Below are 20,275 nucleotides of genomic sequence, written 5' to 3'. Positions count from 1 at the left end.
GTAGCGGGTGGGTGCATCATGCACATGGGGAAAGGGCCAGGGATACCTGGGCTGATGCCCTTCCTGTGACCCTTCACTGTAGCCATTGGCTGGGATACTGGGGTCACATCTAACCTTGGCTCCCAAGTCATCTCATGAGTGGACATGGCCCACAGAGACTATGGGGTAAAGCAAAGAAACTATTAGCATTTACACCTATCTTTGGAGTCCAATAAGTCCATGTTTCCTGGAATGCATATAGATCCCAAATCTCAGTGTTCCACTTTACCTAAGACCTGACTCTCTTGTCTACCAGCAGCAATATGACCAGATCAAAGACCAGATATAAAGACCAGATCAAATATTACTTTCTTCAGGTTGTCTTCCTTAATCATCTCCAGCAGCTACAAATCTCCCTTCATCTTCTGGTTTGTGTGGCACATCATTTTGTGGTTCTCTTGTTGGAGTTTACTACCGCCTTCTTTGAGTAACTGCTAATTACATGCATATGTGGGCCATGCAGGGGACACTCATCATTTATATTCTCCCAGCAGATGGAAACTCCTTGGGTGCAGAGCCCAATTGTCATAGTCCATTCGGATTGCTACCCCAGAATGCCATAGACTGTGTAGCTGAACCAACAAACTTATTTCTCATAGTTTTAGAGGCTGGGAGGTTTGACGTGAAGGTGCCAACAGGTTTGATATCTAGTGAGGACACTGCAACAAACTGTCCTTTTGATTAAATCTCACGGTCAAGGAAGAGCACCATGGAGGATCTGGCCAACAGGAGGACACACAACCTCCTAGCTTCCTCCAGTTCCTGTTCTTTTTTCCATGTGTATTTTACTTTTTGTGTGTATGCACAGCATAGAGCCAGCCCATCTGCAAAAAGAAAAAGGTGAGATGATTGTGTCTGTCTGAAGATAAATCTCACCAATGGTATCGTGTAGCCTAAAGCCAGAATAGAAACAGTGCCTTGCCCCTGCCACAGCCCGCCCCCCATACTACAACTGGGACTTTCTTCACTCTGCTCCAGGATGTACTCCTTACCTCTCCCAGCTGTCCAACCTCTTGACCAGCCAACAAATCACCGAAGTTGTAAAAAGAGAGACCTGATGTTTAGTCCTCCAAAGTAGAATGAAGGGGAAACATAGAGAGTCTTACGTAAATAGAGGATTGAAAAAGAAGCTGTTCAGTGCTCATTTGTTTACTGAGCCTGATGGGGATCGTAGAGGTCAATGTTGGACAAGCCAGTGGTCCTAGGGGTACTTCATGGGCATCAATCTTTTCTTTCCAGTTGGGCTTGACAAGTTGGAAAGGGGGAAGTGTGTCACAAACCTAATGTGATCCTGAGCATCAAAGTGGGTTTTTTTTTGTCAAGTTGTGTCTAAAAGGGAAACGCCGCTTCGTATCAACTCACCATGCAGAGCAGTTGCTGTGGGAATAAATGATTTTAACATGAGTCAAAAGCATAAAGAATGTCTTGACTTCCAATCTTAGCACTTTGGTGGGATTTCTCCATCCTTGGGTGGTATTAATCCACTTCCGTGTGCTCAGGCAGGACAGTGCCACTGTCACTTGCAGCTCTCCATGTCATCAAGTCACAAATTTGTTTCAATAGTTCGAACATACCCGATCTCTTTATCTTTCATCCTCAGCTGTTTCTGAATTGAGTCAGTATTTCCCTTTATATAAATTTTTCTGAAGTTATTTTATAAAGTGGAGGACCTAGTATAATTTCTGAACGTCACATAATCAATACGTTCCTGCCATTGCTATGGCAAGATTGAGGAAGGTTTCAGTTTGTAGCGTGTTGGTCGGAAGTGCAGGTGGCCCGGGGACCCCTGAGCTTGTGGCCAGTGTGTGAAGGGCGAGCAGTCTTGTTGGGGCCTGAGCCCTTAAGCTGGAGTCTGATCCAGATGGCCGGCATCAGAACCACACTGCGGTGTTGCAGGAACCGGGTCATGCTAAGGGTGGACCCGGAGAGAGAAGGCTACAGGCTCCTCAGCTATACACCCGCCCTCGAGATACTCCAGTATGTGTCTGAGAATTCCTCCCTTTCCCTGAAATAGCCAGAGTGTGTTCATCGCTTACAAATCAAAGCAACTCTGGTAGTTTGGGCAGGGAAGGGGGCCATCAGAGGCCTGTGCTACCCACTTCCAGCTGAGATCTAAGTCCTACAGATCCCTGGCTCCCCAGAACTTGCTCCTGAGAGGAGGCCTGCATGATCTCATCCTGTCATGCATCCTCTGCCCCAAGGTTGGTTTAGAGGTGCAGCCTGACCCTGCATCCCCTCCTGGACAGGTGAGTCCCCACCTGGACTGCGGTGGATGCTGCAGAGGACTCAGGCTGGAAGGGTGTCAGGCTGCCTCTCCCAACTATGACCTTGAGAGGCTGTTTTGGGCAACCTTTTGCATTAGGTTCTTCTGTTGGCCAAAGGTAGAATTTTTCCTTTGACTACCATTTGGCCCATGTGTTCATGTCTTTGGTGTTTCAGTTTTATGCAATAATAGGCTAGGGATCTTATAGTCTCTTATTGCTGTAATTTCTAAATATTGAAGACTGAATTATGGGTTTCCAAGGGGATGCCAATGATCTATACCTCCAATATACACTAATAGATGATACAGTTAATATTTAGTTAGAATATTTTCTGGAATATTTTCCAGAAAATTTTAACTTAGTTTTAGGTGTTAAAAAGGTGCAGGCTTTTTTTTTCTTTTTCTTTTTCTTTTTCTTTGTGGCATTAATTTTCTTCACTGCTCTTTCTGGTTTCTTCTGTTATTGCTGGAATGTGATTAATTGGACTGTCAGTACTGGTTTAGTTTTCTTTTTGGTGAATTTAGAAAACCTTCCAGTGATTTCACTCACTTAAATTACATGTGAAAAAAATTTAAACGTCACAAGTTAAATGTTATCTGGATATACCCCAACGGCAGGAGTGTTTAGAGATGGGGACTTTTGTGAGCTTTTGGGATATTCCTGATGACTACCAAAGCTGGAACTGCAGCTCAATGCTTTTTTGTAATTCCCAAGTGGATGTTTTTGTCATCTCTTATCTCTCATAATTGGCAATAAACATCTTCAAATAAAAAAAGGAGATGGTAGTGCTTTGTTCTAAGAGGCGGGAAGTAGAGGGATAGTATTTTATTTCAGAGCCAGGCTTGGGCTGGAGAGGGGAGCCAGAGATGGAGCTGCTGGAAATCACTGGAGAGAACAGAACAGAGTGGAGTTCACCTTGTGGACTGGGGACCGGGGTGGTTGGGGGTGAGCCCTTTGGAGGGTTTAGAGAAGATGAAAAAAAAGACAAAGGAAGAAAGAAGGAGACTTAGGGTAGTTGGCAGAGCCACCAATCACTGCTCCGATGGCCTTCTCAGCCCTGGCCACGGTCCACTCTCTGGACCTCCCAGGGAATGAGAAGCACATAACGTTTACACCAGAAGCCCCTGTCCACTGATGTAAAGTCTATGCAACTGTGCAACTGTTGTGGTGTCGATCACCCCAGAGTTTCCTCTCGGAACCAGTGACTGGTAACCTTACATGACTATCTGCAGTTAGGTCCAGTGAATAATTTGATTTCTGCTGCTTCCTGCAAAGCGATTGGCCCAGGCTCAGCCTTGTGTTTTGTAAACCTCCATCACGGCCTCTGCCTGCCCACCACCCTTGTCCTGTGGCCACCTGCCTGGGCTGATGTTCAAACCTGATCCCTAGGGGTGCCAGAGAGACGGATCAATGCCAGGGAATTTCAGAGTATTGGAAACTTAGAAGCTTGTACAATCAAGATCTCAAATATAAATAAATAAATTATTTAATAATTAAATAATTATTTGAATTAATTTAATTCTCAACAAGAGGCAACAGACTGGTTTTGTTGGCATTGTTGTTATACGTTTTAAATTGCAAAATGGGTAGACATTGATGGCTAAAAATTCAAACTCAGCAGAAGACTATATAGTAAATAGGGGATGTTTCTATTCCAAAGCCTTCTCTTCTAGTCCTCCCTATGTAGAACACGGCTCACAGTTTGCTGTGTGTTTTCTTCCACGCTCTTAGCTATGCCCATGAACACACACACACACTTCCCAGACTTTTGTTCTTTTCATTTTGATAAAAAGTCTGATAATGCAAGACATTCACTTTGATGTCAGCAGTATACCAAGGATGCCTTACATGTTGGTATAGGCTTACAATTGACCTCTGACCTCTGTTCCATAGTCTTGCTCTGCCTTAACTCATTGGACCATCCTTATTGATCGATACATGGGTCACCTCTACTTATTTGATCATTCAATAAATATTTACTAGGTATTATTAAATGCTAGCTTCTGGGGTACCTGGGTGGCTCAGTCGGTAAAGATCTGCCTTTGGCTCAGGGCAAGATCTTAGGGTCCTGGGGATCGAGCCCCATGTGGAGCTTTCTGCTCAGTGGAGAGCCTGCTTCTCCCTCTCCCTCTGTGCTCACTCCTTCTGGGCTCTCTCTCAAAAAAATAAATAAAATCTAAAAAAAAAGCTAGCCTCTGTTCTAGACCAAGATTCCTTCCTTCATGGGATTTCCTGCAGTGGACACTCATGTGCCCTATCCTGATCATGGGACAGGCTTTGGGGGTACAGTGTGTCAGAGAGCATGAGGCTGTCACATATTGATGCATCCTGCCCAAATACCATGTTCCTACCTTTATTTTATTTTTTTAAAGATTTTATTTATTTATTCATGAAAGACACAGAGAAAGAGAAGCAGAGATACAGGCAGAGGGAGAAGCAGGCTCCATGCAGGGAGCCCGATGTGGGACTCGATCCCAGATCCCGAGATCATGCCCTGAGCTGAAGGCAGACGCTCAACCACTGAGCCACCCAGGCGTCCTTGTTCCTACCTTTAGATCATATCTTTAAAAATCCGATAATTCTTTATTTCTGTGCAGAAAGAATCAGTTCTTTTCCAGAGTCCTGTCTCCTGTGGACCCGGGTGAAAGTGATTATATTTTAATCAGAAATGCTGGGAGAATAATTGAAATCATAATGGGAGAGCCCTTCTGTCAGGGAAACACTGATGGAATTCCTCACTTGTATTTTGACTACTCTCCTTTCTCAGCAGATGTGATTTAAACTGTGCAAAGAACCATCATCCTGACGCTTCCTTGGGCTCTGAAGTGCCTGGGGACTGTCGGAGGTCTCCAGTGAAATCTGACCTCTTTCTAGAATTTCTGAGGAAGGAAGGAGTGTTTTAGAAATCTGGAAGTCTGTTTCAGCCTCCCAGCAGTGGAGATTTCCATCAACTGTGGTGGTGGGATAAGCCTGCCCTGAGAACAGGGAAAGCAGCTTCGGAGAAAGAATCCTGATAGGGTTTCTGATCTTTCCGAATAAACAGACTATAGAGCATTAATTTAAATCAGACCCGTGATGTTAATCCAATGTCTTTCTTTTGCTAAGTGATCTCCGACTTTATGTTTCAATGATTTCAGCATCTCAGGAGAGAGAGCAATTATTGCCATCAGCACCTGCCATGAGTGGAGAGAAACCAGGGTGGCTTTAAGAGAAGCAGGCATCAGTTTCTCCATAGACCTGGGTCTCAGTTCTCTAATCCCTTTTTCTTAGGTGTTCTCCAAAACCTCTACTTGGGGAGGGAGGAGAGGGATTCCAGCTACAGGCAGAAGAGGGGAATGTTCTACTGGAATGTTCTATGGGAGAAGGGATCAAAGGCACAGGAGTCCTGCAGCCAGCGTCTTGGGTTCAAATACCAGGGTGGGCATTTACTAATGACATGACAGCAGGCACGTTACCCTCCCCAGGTCTCTGTCTTCTCACCTGTAGAAGTGGGCAACTAAGACTGTGCTCCATAGGGCTGTTGTGAGATTTTCCAAATCTCAGCCACACCATGGGCATTCGGCTGTGGGTTTGGTTCACTGCGTTTAGCTGTAGGGCCGATTTGGCTGGAGGAGGGGAAAGCTGGGGCTGGAGGTATGTGATTTGTTCCATTAATGGTCCACGAGGGCACAGGCCATGGGTTGAGTCCTACAGACCCAAGTCTCAGACCCTGGACCATGATTTCCTCGATATGGACTCTGGCCGAGTTATGTAACCTCTTTGAGCCACTCATTCCTTGGTCAGTCGTGAGGAGATGGTGATGGCACCCACATCTGGAGGGTGTCCGTGAGGCCATGCAGGAGAATGCCTGGAGGGTCTGTACTGTGCCTGGCATCGGGAGAGAGCACCGCAGATGGTGGCCCCCGCCCCTCGGTGTCATTCCCATCGTCACTCCTGCCACCCCCTTCTTTTCCCTGCTGCCTGAATTCGTTGAGGCGGACGAGTAATTTTAGTCAGACAGCCACACGCCCATTTGGCAGAGTGAATAAGGAAAAACTTGGTCCTTTTCCATTGCGTAGACATCAGTTCTCTGTCTTCAGCCTGGAGAGGCAGCCAAACCGATGGGGCAATTTTCTCAAGAAGAAACACTACCTTTGCTGAAAGGGAAATGATTATTCTTGGCAGAGATCCCTTACTGTTCCAGTGGACAAATCAACTCAAGAAACTTCACTGAATGGTTTTTATCTAAGTTGCTTTGGGAGTGTTTTGAACTAGTGTCAATGGGGCTGCAGGTCCATGCAGTTTGCTCACTCACTGTCCTCGTTGCTGCAGCAGTGGCCTTACCGAGGTTATTTTATGAAAGGCTGGGTGACCGGTAACACTTTCCTTTGCACGTTCCCTAATGCAAGTGGTCTTCCCCTTGCCCTTTGGCGCAGGATGCTGGAATTTCAATTAAGTGGGTGCGTGGGCAAGTCAGAGGCATGTGTTCATTCCTTCATTCCTCATCCACCCAGCAAATGTTTCCCAAGCACCTGTTACATGCCAGGCACTGACCCAGGTCATGAGAACACAGGAATGAGGAAACAGAGTGCCTGCCCCAGGGAGCCTAGAGTGTAGCAAGTGAGGACCATGCATCAAATAATCACACAGTGAACCACTAAAATACAAGCAACAATAAGTGCTAAAGAGGAGAGGCACATAGTACGAGATATCTAACCTACTCAGATCTGCCATTTATGGTATGGGAGAGCTGACCTATTCAGAAGGGACAAGGAAGGCTTTGCTGGGGAAGTGGTACTTGAATGGAAATCTGAAGAATGAGGATGGGCTAACCTGGTTCAAGATGGAAGAACATTCCAAAAGGATGGAGCAGCAAGTTGAAAAGCCCTGAGCTGAATAGCATGCATGTTGCAGGCATTGAGAAAAGGCCCGTGTGGCAGTGAGTGAGGGATGAACAAGTCAAGGTGAGTCTGAAGAGGAGACATTCATACAGGTTGTGCAGAGGAATTCCAGGCGTTGCCAGGAATTTCTCTTTTTTATTCTAGAACCGAATGGGAAACCACAGTTAAAAGGTTGTATGAATGGGTGTTGGTGTGCGTCTGAGTGTGTGTGTTATATGTGACTTGATTTCCATTTTGGAGGTGCCTCTTGGAGGTGTGGAGTCAGGAATAGGAATGGGGGAGCAGTTAGGGAACCAGGGAGGGATGGTGGACAATTGGCCTGAAATGATTGTGGAAATGCCTGGGCCTCTGATGCATTCAGGAGAGAAACCGGACAGGATGTAGTTTTGGATTCAGAAATGGAGTGATGGAGAGGTTAGGGCTGACGTTGAAGGAGCCAACCTGCAGAACAGGGTGGACAGTGGAGCCGTCCATTGAGTTGGGAAACGCTAGGACAGAGCCAGGCAGGCAAAGGAGATGGGGTGGGGAGTGTGTGGAGAGCCCAGAGTCCTTTCTCACGGGACTCCCCGGGCCTTGCCCCTGGGCCCCCTGTAGCTCATCTCCCCACAGGAGGAAGCTCCTTCTAAATTCTGTGCCACTCTCACCTCTACCAACAAGCTTCCAGATTTCTCCTCATTTAGCATCACCACTTTTCCACATTTTCATACTCAATTCAACCTTTGAAAGAAATGCAATTTCATCTAGGCCAAGTCTAAGTTGAGTCAGTCTCCATTTGGTAATAAATGACAGCATCAAGAACCACCAGTCCTTGCAGGATGCTTTGCTAGGTGTATAACATTTCATCTGAGCTTGGGACTAAGTCAGATCTCCAGCAAGCGATGAGCCAGATTCTGGTTCAAATAGTCAAGGAATTAATTGATTGAACAGACCCTCCTTGCCAGGAATGTACTACTGTGCTCTGCTTGGCCCTTGGGATACAAAGACAGAATATGGATCTGTCCTGAGCATGGGGGGAGGGAAGAGGGGAGACCTATGTGAGCTACTGTGTCCTGGCTTGAAGAAATTATCTGGCAGGGAAGACACACGTATTGAGATCTGGCTATAGGCAGAATGAAGTGATGTAAGGAGTAGGTCCAGGATTACAGAGGAGGAGGGATTCACTTATAGGGAGGATTGTGGCAGGCTTCCTGGAGGAGGTGGCACTTGTTTGGGGGCTTGTGGGATGGTTGAGTAAGAGTTCAGGATGGAGGTGGATGAGGGAAAGACATCCTGGGGACAGAAATCAAAGTCAAAGTGCCAGCTATGTTTGGGCAAGGGCAGATGGTAGGGGCTTTTGGAATGCGGGGCATATGGATGGGGAAGCAGTGAGAAAGGAGGCAGAAACTAGCAAGGGCCAGACAGCAGAGGCCCTCCTATGCTGAGGAATTTGGATCTGATTCTGCAGGTGGCCACCATCCATCCAGCAAATCCTATCCATCCTATCAGCTGTGATAGGTTCCTGAGCAAATGGAGTGGGAGGACATTGCCTCTCATTTAGAAAAACGACCTAGGTGGCAAGGGGAACACTGGGCTGGAAAAGTGAGATGCTAGAGGCAAGTTTTCAGACTTAGGCTGCTATTATGGGCTGCATTGTGTTCCTCAGACACCCTAACACCCTGTACCTGTCACTGTGATCTTATTTGGAAATAGGGTCATTGCAGATAAAATCAAGGTAGGATGAGGCCACTGGAGTGAGTCCTAATCCAACATGACTGTGTCTGCATAAGAAGAGGGAAATTCATTTTTATTTATTAATTTAATTATTTGGGAAGATTTTATTTATTTTTTCATGAATGACAGAGAGAGAGAGAGAGAGAGAGCCACAAAGAGGCTCCCCTGGGGAGCCTGATGCAGGACTCGATCCCAGGACCCCAGGATCATGACCCGAGCCAAAGGCAGACAGACACTCAACCACTGAGCCACGCAGGTGCCCCAAGAAGAGGGAAATTTAGACACAGACTCACACAAGGAGGGCGCCGTGTGACAGCCACGGAGGCAGGGATTGTTGATATTCAGCTACAAACCCAGGAGCGCCAAGGAGCACTGGGGACAGAGAAGCTACTTTCGAGAAAGGCATGGGACAGATTCTCCCTTGAGCCTGCCAACGCCGGGATTCTGGACTTCTGGCCTCCAGAACCATGAGGGGGTCAGTTTCTGTGGCTGTAACCACCACCACCACCCCCGCCCCCGGGTGTGGTGGTGTGTGCTGTGGCAGCTCCTGAAAACCAGCTGGCCTGGACCTTGGCCTCGGCCTCAGCATCTCACAGAAGTGCGGTGCCCAATCGGAGGCTGAATTCAAAGCTCGACCTTTCTTGGGCAAAGGAGACCGTGAGGACCCACAGCAGCTCAGGCAAGTCCCCAGGAGTGGGCTTAGAAGGTTGTGGAGCCAGATCATCTCCTGCCTCAGCAGATTTCCAGAGGTGCCTGCAGAATGGAGGCTGGGAGAGAGGATGCTGGAGGCTGCCCTGTGCTCCCCGGAAACCCCAACTCACTCCTGGTGCACAAAGAGGCATTATAATGGCAGGGGCCAAAGGGGCAGAAGTTAGCACACACTCCCACTGCTTCTGAGACTCCAGAGCCTGAGCGTTGGTCCCTCTGACAACTGACTTGGAGCTGGGAGCCGGATTTTGCCATGAGCCTTGTGTGGGGAGGCTGCTGGTGGAGTGGGAAGCGAGCTCTTGTCCTGCCTCTGAGTTTAAGCGGATGCCTCCTGTCACCGACTCAGTGACAGGTTAAAAATGAAAGTGAGAACCTCACTCCATAATTAAAGAATGCAAATCAGAGCAACAAAGAGGCCATTGTTCGTGCATTGAATTGGAAAGAAATGAAATTAAGTGTTGGGGACAGGGGAGGGAGGGGCTGTGTGGCAGTCAATCTCAGGTTGTTGATGGGAGTAGAAATGTTTGCAGCCTCTCAGGAGGATCATCTTGTAATGTCTATCAAAATGTTTAATGCCTATATGGGGTCCTGTACAGTGCAGGTAAGTTCCTACACTGGTACGAATCTACCCTATGATCGTGTTTACAAAAATTTACTAATTTATATGTGTAAGGATGTTCACTGTAACACTGTTGGAAATGAAATAATAGAAAAATAAAATAAAATAACTGGAAACAACTTGTGATGGCTCATTTTAGGGGTCAACATGGCTTGACCAAGGGATGGCCAGGTAGCTGGTAAAACATTTGTTTCTGGGTATGTCTGTGAGGGTGTTTCCAGAAAAGAATAGTCTTTGAATTGGCAGACTGAGTAAAGATAGACCCCACCAACGTGGACGGGCAACATCCAACCTGATGAGAGATTGAATAGAATCACAAATAAAGATGGATTTGCTTTCCACTTAACCTGAGCCATCCATCTCCTACCCTCAGACGCTGGCATTCCTGCTTGTTGGGCCTTCAGACTCAGACCAGGTCTTACACCATTTACTCTCCTGGTTCTCAGGCATTGGATTTAGGTTGAAAACACACCACCAGCTTTCCCAGACCTCTGGCTTGCAGACAGCAGATGGGGGGACAGCCCAGTCTCCGGAACTGCATGAGCCAAATCCTCATAATAAATTTCTTTCTTTATATCTGTATATATCCTATTGCTTCTGTTTTCCTGGGGAACTCTAATACACAACCTAAATGTTCAGTAGGAAACTAGATAATTTTATTATGTACATCTACATGGTGAATTATTAAAATTAATTGGGAAGTCTCCCAATTAAGTTACCCAGAAGTACAGGGTAACTGTACTGCTGGATGGAGTATAACTTGGTGCAATCACTTCTTTATGTTTTAAACTAAAATAACTGTATTTGAATTGAGAACACAACTCTGTAGCCTGGAAACTGTTTATCAGCATCTACTAAGATTGAACAAATGCACCCCAATATAACCCCACAGGTCTACTCCTGTGTGTATTCCCCACAGATTTGCACCATAGAGACATTAAGAATATTCCCAACAGCTCTATTTAGAATGCCCCAAACTGAAAACAGTGCAAATATCCAAATATTATAGACTGGGTCAATAAATTGTGGAATAGTCATATTACTGGAATAGTACACAGCAATGAAAACAAATTGCTTCTCTATGCAACAACATAGGTAATTCTTGCAAACATAATTTTGAATTAGAGGAGTCGGAGACACAGAAGAGAATGTACACACTATATGATTCCAGGGGTCTGAAGCTCGAAATCCCTTAAAACTGAATGAGTGATAGCAGCCCAGGAAGGGATGACCTCTGTTGGGGTTAAGTAATGACTGGGGTGAGGCATGACGGAGTCTATTTCTTGGCATAGGTGGTGATTACTTGAACGTGTTTACTTTGAAAATTCATTAAGCTCTACACTGATGATTTTGGCACTTTATATAAATAATGCTTGAACTAAAATTTACTTAAATATAGATACAACTCAACAACAAAAGAGAACAAACAACCCCAAAAAGGGCCAAGGAGTTGACTAGACATTCCTCCAAAGACACTTGAGTGCCCAATACACACAGGAACAGATACACAATATCACTAATCATTAGGGAAGTGCCGATCAAAACTATAACCAGATACCACTTCATAGCCATTAAGATGGCAATGACTTAAAAAAAAAAAAAAGAGGGAAAGTTACAGGTATTGGTGAGGATGTAGGGAAATTGGAACCCTTGTACATGTCTGGTGGAAATAAAAAATCATACAGCTGCTATGGAAAATGGTCTGGTGGTTCCTTAAAAAGTTAAACATACAGTTACTATATGATCCAGCACTTCTACTTCTAACCATATAAGGAATTTAAGGCAGGGACTCAACAGTACTTGTATACTAAGAGCCAAGAGATGGAAGCAACCCAAGTGTCCGTCGAGAGATGAATGGATAAACAAATGTGGTATGTCCACACAATGGAATATTATTCAGCCATAAAAATGGCTACAACAGGGCTGAGCTTGGAAAACATTATGTTAAATGAGATAAGCCAGACACGAAAAGACCAATATAAAAAAAAAAAAAGACCAATATAGTATGAATCCCCATGTATGAAGTAACTGAAATAGACAAATTCATTGAGACAGGAACTAGAGTGGAGGTTACCATGGGCTGATGGGAGGGAAAATGAGGAGCTAGTATTTAATGAGTGTGGAGCTTCAGTCTGGAATGATGAAAAGTTCTGGAAATGGGTAGTGGTGACGTTGCATATGGTTATGCATTCGACACTTCGAATGTACTTAATGCCACTGAACTGTACACTTAAAAGGGTGAATTTTATGTATATTTTATCCCAATAAAGTGAAATATGATATAATTAAGAAATGGAGATCTATGTGATAGGAAATGATCATTAACACATATTAAGGGAAACGTCAAGAACGTCATATATAAAGAACATAACTCTGAATATTTTAAAAGTGTATGCAAATAGATGCAGTTACTTTAATATTTTAACAAAAGGATGTGCTAGAAAAGTCGATGGTGGTTATCTCTGCAGAGGGTTGGAAGCAGGGAGAGCGAGTGGTCCTTTTTTATTGAAAACCTTTTTCTGTATCATCTGAGACCTTCTTTCCCCTCCATGAATGTGCATTGTCTTTATTCAAATAACCATAATATAACAAGGGGGGAGGGAGTGAGGGGAGGTCCTCTTGTCCGGACCTTCTCCAGTTTGCAGGCCGGTCCTCTGGGGAGCAGTCTTGAGCTCAGGGTGGAAAAGAAGCCAGCAGAGCCACTTGCTTTGAGCACCCCTGCTCCTCCCGGGACGGCATGACACAGGGCAGGCTGACCACCGCAGTTACATCCTGGAACCCGCAAAGCCTGTTAGCCTGGGGCTCCAGTTTATGGGAGACCTGGTCCGGTTCATTTTTATAGGCCAAATTATAGAACTCTTCGTCTTTGTTTTATGTGGTTGTTTCGATAATAGAACCTGAAGTACTTCCCCAAGAGAGTAAGGCAGGGCGAACCAGTTATGTCTTTGAACAATAACCTGCTATATACTTAATGCCTGCAAATCACTGATGTTAGCAGAGTCATTTCCCGGAGGAAGCGTCATGCTCCTGGATGGGTTTTGAGCTTTCTAGAGACTCAATGGGGCTGTTTGCATTAGTATCATTGCAAAGTACAGTCATTATTCCATCTAATCTGTGACAAGTGTGACAATGGAGCAGGGCCCTTCTGTCTCCTACCTGCCTTCTTGGTGGAAAACAAATTCCTTGGGCCTGAGCTATTTATTGGTCCAACAAGTTGTTTATTAAAGTATATCACAAGTGAACAGGAAAGAAATCCCACATTTTCCTAGAACTCAAGGAACATGGTTGTCACTTGTGTAAAATAGCTGGAGAGTGGCTGTCCCCAGGAACTTTAGAGCATTTTCACACTGTCAAGTGGCACCGAGAGACATGAGACAGACGCCACTTCAAAACCACAGGGACAGGGTGTTAATGAAATACCTCATCACTGAGAAGTTTCTAGTTGCTTCAAAAGTTTAACTTCCCTTTGGAGGAACATCGCTAGTTTAAAAAATTAAAGTGTAATCAGATGGGACAAGAATCATGGTTTGCAGCAGTGGATTCCAAAGCTGGGCTTAGCAAGGCAAAGAAAAACATTTTATTGCTTAAACAGAAAGTCTTCATTGCACTCAATCAAGGGCATTTCACAGCGTAATTTTGCCTCTGTTTTGTGACAAAGAAATCTCGAGGGTATGATGTGGTAACTTCCCTGCACAATCTCACCATCAAGTTAGTTCCAGCAAGATCCCACTGTAGTCTCCAGCCAGGGTTCGGTGGATGCTTCCATTAGGTTGGTCAATAACAGAGCTGACACCTGCTGAAATCCTAGGCTGTGGCTAATGCTCAGAGGTGCAGGCTTTCCTGGGAGGAAGGATGTGCTCATTCGTTACATTTGAGAAGGCATAAACACCAAGTAATTACCACTTCTCCACTTCCACTCCACAAGGAGGGTGTCTAATCATCATTAATCCCTCTGGGGTGTGCACTGTGCCACCAGCCCTGTGATGAGCAGGTCTGGAATTAATCTGGACGTAACATGGCATCCTTGTCATTTAGCATTGGCTAATCTCTCTCTCTCTCTCTCTCTCTCTCTCTCTCTCAATCAGAAGCCCTGAGCATACTTTCTATGGTAACGTGGGGCACAGAGGGAAAGGACTAGGATCTATATTTAGGTGAAGCCTGGAAGATGACACAAACCAAATTTGTGTGATGCCCAGACTCTGGGGAAGTCCCAGGTGCAGGCTGAGGCTTCCGTCATCCCATCCTTACGAGTGGTGTCAGGCTGAGATGGAAAGAAGGTACCCGATGACTGAGGTAGATGGGGGAACAGACAGGTGCTCCTGCTAACCAAGCCTAGCCAGGCCTTCCCTGCCAGAGCCATGCCGTATGGAGTTGATCTCATCTGGGATGAGAATGACACAATGGGCCTATTAGCAAGTATAAATTAGACTAATGTGATAATGATTGCCTGCCAGTTCTTTTAGGAATTATACCAAGACAGATGTAGTGTATCCTTTTTTCTAGTAGAACAATCTAGAGACAAATCATGATTCATTTCCTTGTGCAGTTTTATCAACCCTGAGGTTCCCCTGACCCTATGCATCTGATAAGCTATAATTTGCATCATTTCCTTGTTTTTATTGCCTTGTTTTGGTTTAGACTGAGCGGTTTTGTTTGCTCACTGATTCAACATTTTCCCAAAGAAGAAAGATGGAAGAATGGACACTTCCAAGGTTTAGATCCACAGGCTTGTGGCGGGAGCAGGTTCTCATTCCCCATCAGGCAGTGTCCAGGGATCACCCTTCTTTATCCTACCCAAGTGCCTTTGCACCTGCAGGTTTCCTGAACAGCCCTATCCTCACTTTGCACATCTGGGGACCCTGTGCCTTCTGATGCCTCCCCTCTGAGCCCTCCTCTCCCAGTCATCTATTCATTCAATAAACATTTGAAATTATGTGATGGGCACTTGCTAGGGCACTGGAGTACCATGGTGGACATAGCAGACCTAGCACCTGTCCTCCTGGAACTTAGAGTTTAGTGAGGACATAAGATAAAAAAAATGTAAATAAGCAAACACAATTATTTAAACCGTGGTAGATTATATAAAGATAACCTGACACCAAGATTGGAGTGACAGAGGAATTCCCGCGTAACGAAGTGAGAGAAACGCTTTTTCAGGAGGTGACCTGTAATCTGACCCTCGGAGGATGAGCAGCCAGTCAACCCTAGAGCAGGAGAAGAGCATTTCAGAACCTGGGAAGGCCAAAGGATGGAAAAGGGCAAGTTTGAGGAACTGCAAGAAGCCAGCAGGGCTGGAGAGAACATGGATTAAGGGCCCTCAAAGCCTTTTGTGCATGTTCCCAATACAGGGCGCCTTGTGGTTCTCTAAGCTGGATGTCTAGGTGTCTGCCTCCTGTCTCTGCTCTAATCATCTGGCGTCTCCAGCAACTTGGTCCCTACTGGGCACGCGGTAGGTGCACAGCAGGTGTTTGTTGAATGTCAGTGACTCCGGTCTTGTCTCTGCTGGGTGCTTGTTATGTGCGTCTGTGTAAGCTGGTACATGTGAAGGATGCCGCAGGGTGTGCAGATCCTCCGGGTGATGGCATCGAGGGGCTGTGGACCACAGTTTCCAATTGCTGGGCTCTTCTCTGGTACTCTGTCTAGGCACAGAATTGCCCAGACAGTTTTTCACGGCTGATGGGTTGATATTTCTGCTTTCTGTCCTTGCTCTGGTTAATTCTGGTTGCTTGAGTAACTGCAGCAACTTTGGCTTCACGCCATAAAGGAATTCCGTAGACAGTGATGTAGACAGCCCAGACTTTGAGGCTGGAACAGACACGGGATATCATTTACCCAGTCTTCTCATTTTATGGGGACCAGAGGGGGAAGTGACTTATCCAAGGTCACACAACATGTCAATGACTACAAGGAGACTAGCACCTGAACCCCTTGACTCTCAGGCTTTGCTATGCCCACTGTCCATCTGGTCTCCAGTTATGCCTCACCTCTCTGGGTTCCTCCACCTGCGAAAGGCTAGGAGCTAGTGCCTGGGCTCCGGGACCTGGCTGCTCCGCTGCTGATGCCAGCTGCACGGCCTAAGCTTGGCTCCCACACTGAGCAGTGCTTCAGTTCCCCATCTTCAAAATGGGGTAACAGCTAAATTTATCTTTTGGTGCAATGATAATTAAGTAATTCATGTGAAGAATCTGCACTTAGTTAGAACTTCATAAATGTCAACCATGATTATCCTTTCTCTAAACTCGATTCTGGAGTCAGCACAGGCTCAGCACACTTTTCCAACAATCCTTTCCTTTATGCATTTGTTTTGTGTTGTTTTTTTTTCCCTTTCTATTAGCTACTGAACTGAATTTTATTTATCCATCTCTCCCCGGGCAAATGTCTCCACTGTTGGAAAATTTATAAATCCTAACCTATTGTTTCCTAATTAAATTTTAGAAAACGACACCACAGTGCTTATGATACACTCTTGCCCGACACTGACAGTGTCAGGAGGAAGCTTATTCTTAGATTAGAGAAGTTAATTAGTCATGTGCAAGCCATGCAAATAGCGTGGAGGAGGGAAATGGCTTGAATTATGGTCTTAAAGTTGAAATTATAAATGAGACAAGGGATTTACATGCATAAAATACATCCTGATAAAGAGAAACCAAGAAAGTGCAAATGGGAATGAAAGAGTTTGAAAAGGCTTCAGTTGTCTAAATGAAACACTCCGCTGCATGCCTTATATTTATCAGATGCCTAATGAGGATTTAAATGGAGGGGTGGGGGTGCCTGGGTGGCTCAGTCGGTTGGGCGTCTGAATCCGGGTTTCAGCTCCAGTCATGATCTCAGGCTCAGGTCATGATCTCAGCGTCGTGAGATCCAGCTCCTGTGGGGCTCCTCGCTCAACAAGGAGTCTGGTTGAGGTTCTGTCTTTCTGTCTGCCCCTGCCCTCCCCACTCTCTCTCAAATAAATAAATAAATCTTTTAAAAAATGTCTTAAAAATTAAATAAATGGAGGGATAGATGGGTGAGTAGCAGGTAGATAGGTGGACAGACAGGTGGACAGGTGGAGGGTGGGCAGCTGGATGCATGGGGTTGGCTGGATTTGTGGGTGAGTAGATGCATGGCCAGACGGATGGGGGATGGATAGATAGAGAGGTGGGTAGGTGGGCTGGTGGATTGAAACGACAGGTTCACCTGATTTTTTGCATTAACTCATCCGGAGCTCCATGAAGTATTGCAAATAATAAGTTTATCTGTAGGAAGTTACACGTTTTATTTCCTCAACTATCCATAAGACAAAAAAAAAAAAAAAAAACCAAGTACAAATCAGCCTCATGAGGAAAGGCAAGATTTTTTATTCTCTGTATAGAAAATAACACATAATTACTGTCACATGAATAGGAAAAATAAAAGGTGGGAAAGAAAGTAGCACAAAGTGGTATCAGGCAGCTAATTAATAACTAAATCATGTTACTTCTCTGGATCTTGTGGTGTTAAAGTGATGATTTATTTTCTCATTCTTAAGAAATATTCACTTTGGTTTTTAGTTTTACTTTTTGTCATATTGTAAGCTTTTCCTTCAAGGGAGCACCCAAAACTATTTCCACATCAGGCCCCACAAAACCCGTGTTCCCCGTAATGCCGAAGCCTAAATTTTAACTTTCTGGTCCCCGCTCTGCTCTTCACTCACACCTGCCAACTCACACCTTCACTCACACCTTCACTCACACCTGCCCCTGTTAAACCAGACCGTGGCTCTGCTGACGCCCAAGCCCCTGAGTGTGGCTGGAAGGAGACACGTAACTTGGATGATGGTCTCGTCTGTCATCTCAACAGGGGCGCTTGGCACTGCTCTACTCTGTGCTGTGTTTTCTCAGGTAACCCTCCTTCCCATAGTTCTCCACGACTATGCCATGACTGTGTCAGACCTGTACTTTCCTCAGAGCTCCAGCATCTTACCCTGTCCAGTTTCTAAGCTGGTGACTTCTATTCTTTCACTGAGAAAATAGAAAGGAGCCACCATCCTCCCTCAATCTACCAGTCTGAGTCCTCTGCGCTCCTTTCTCTCTCCTTGGTCACAGTGGCAGGTACAGGTTACTCTCTAAGGCAGCCACTTCCCCAGGGCCACCAGCCCCATTCCTTCCAGAAGACGCAAAGATCTGCGAGTAACAGGTGCTTGGGTGCCCCACCAGTTCTCCGTAGCCCACCCTGGAGGTCACCGGGGACAGTTCTCTTTCATGCCAACATTCTCCTGGTTCTCTGGCCAAGGGGGTTCTTTGGCCATGGGTGTGGGGGGATCTGGGAGACCAGAGGGGGGTGGGAGTGAGTGGAGCATGCTCACTTTCTACGGAGCAGTTCTGATTCTCAGCGGCGCCAGATGGATGCAGCCCCAGTGTTCACAGCACCTAATGCACCCACTCGCTGTTGACTGTCTTCCCTTCCCTGTCTCTTTCCTGCATCCTCACTGGATGCTTCTTGGGATCTGCCTCCCAAGTAAGCTACTTGCCCCTGAATCTTTGCTCAGGGTCTTCTTAGTCTTCAAACTGCATCTCTAACACTCTGGGTCCTTACCCTCTTCACCAGCACCGCCCCAGTCTAAGCCACCCTCACCTGTAATATTGTGGGAGCCTCTCTCTTTATTTCTCTGCTTCCATCATTGCCCCACGTGGTTAGTCTACACAGCACAGCCAGAGGATCTTGATCTTTCAAGTGCATAAATCAAATCATGGGACTTCCCCACTTAAAATCCTTGGATAGCTGCCCACCAAATGTTGAGTACAATCCAAGCAGCTCGCCACAGCCCCTCCACCTCTCTGGCTCCACCTCATTTCCTGTCCTCTCTCAGCCAAGCCTGGTTTCCACTGGTCTTTGCTCTTGAGCATGCCAAGCTCGCTCCTGCCTCAGACCCTCTGCTCAAGCATTACCTCCTCAGAAAGGTCATCTGTCTGTGATAGAAGGAACAAAAGTCCCCTAACGATGGAATATCAGGATCCCCAGACCCCTGTGAATATTTACCTCATGTGGCAAAAAGAGAGTTTTGTGATTAAATTAAGGATCTTGAGATGGAGGTATTATCCTGAATTGTTCGGATGGGCCCGTGTAACTACTATGGGATCCTTGTAAGAGAGAGGCAGGAGGATCAGAGTGAGAAAAGGCAACAGAACGAGGGGGTGAGAGAGGGAGCCAGAAGAGAAGACAGAGGAAGACACTATGCTGCAGAGGATGGGACCAGGAACCAAGGAAACGGATTCTTCCCTAGAGCCTCTGGAAGGAAGACAGTCCTGCCGACACTCTGATTTTAGGCCTTCTGCCTCCCACAAATGTAAGCAAATAAATTTGCGTTTATGGAAGCCACTAAGTTTGTGTTCGTGTCTTCTGATGTGATTTGAAATTTGGGTCTGAGAGTGCACAGCCAAGGAAGAATTCTGGAGACGTTCTTGGTGCAAAGAGGTGATTTTATTGTAGCATGGTGACAGGAGCCGTGGCCAGAAAGAGCTGCACTGGGATTGTGAGGAGGGACTGATTAGATACCTTTTAATTACTGCGAGTGAGGGATTGTGTTACGTCTCTAAGGAATTTGGAAGCAAGGCTTTCAGGACCTTGAGGGGCCGGCTGCTGTTAAAATAATATTACTCTTAATCTTTAATAAAACATCAACATGAAGGGCATAAAGGCCGCATGAGTTCCTTGAGCAACGCCTTGCTGCGCATGTTTTAGGCATCTGTCAGCGGGCTGCGAGCTGTAAGGAGATTTAATTTTACTACATTTCTCTTGCCTCTGTTCTCATCAGTTAGAGCAGCAACAGCGAATGAGCACACACCCCCTGAATCTTTACCTGGTGCTTTCCTCCCCAGCACTGAGCACAATGCGATCGGTCCCCTTTATGGTTTGTCTGTTTACTGGTTGACTCCCTGTGACCCCCACCAGGACATAAGCTCTGCAAGGGCTGGGAGTCTGTTGGTCGCTGCTCTAGTCCTGGCAGCACCCAGAGGTGGGGCTGCACCTTTGCAAAGTCTGCATGGTCCTACATCGGGCCCTGCCCATCCCGTGCCTGACGCTACTTGTTTTTT

This window comes from Vulpes lagopus, chromosome 2, assembly GCF_018345385.1.
Source record: "Vulpes lagopus strain Blue_001 chromosome 2, ASM1834538v1, whole genome shotgun sequence".
In the NCBI taxonomy this organism is placed as follows: domain Eukaryota; kingdom Metazoa; phylum Chordata; class Mammalia; order Carnivora; family Canidae; genus Vulpes; species Vulpes lagopus.
The sequence above is the reverse complement of the archived record's forward strand: the minus strand, read 5'-3'. Positions refer to the sequence as shown.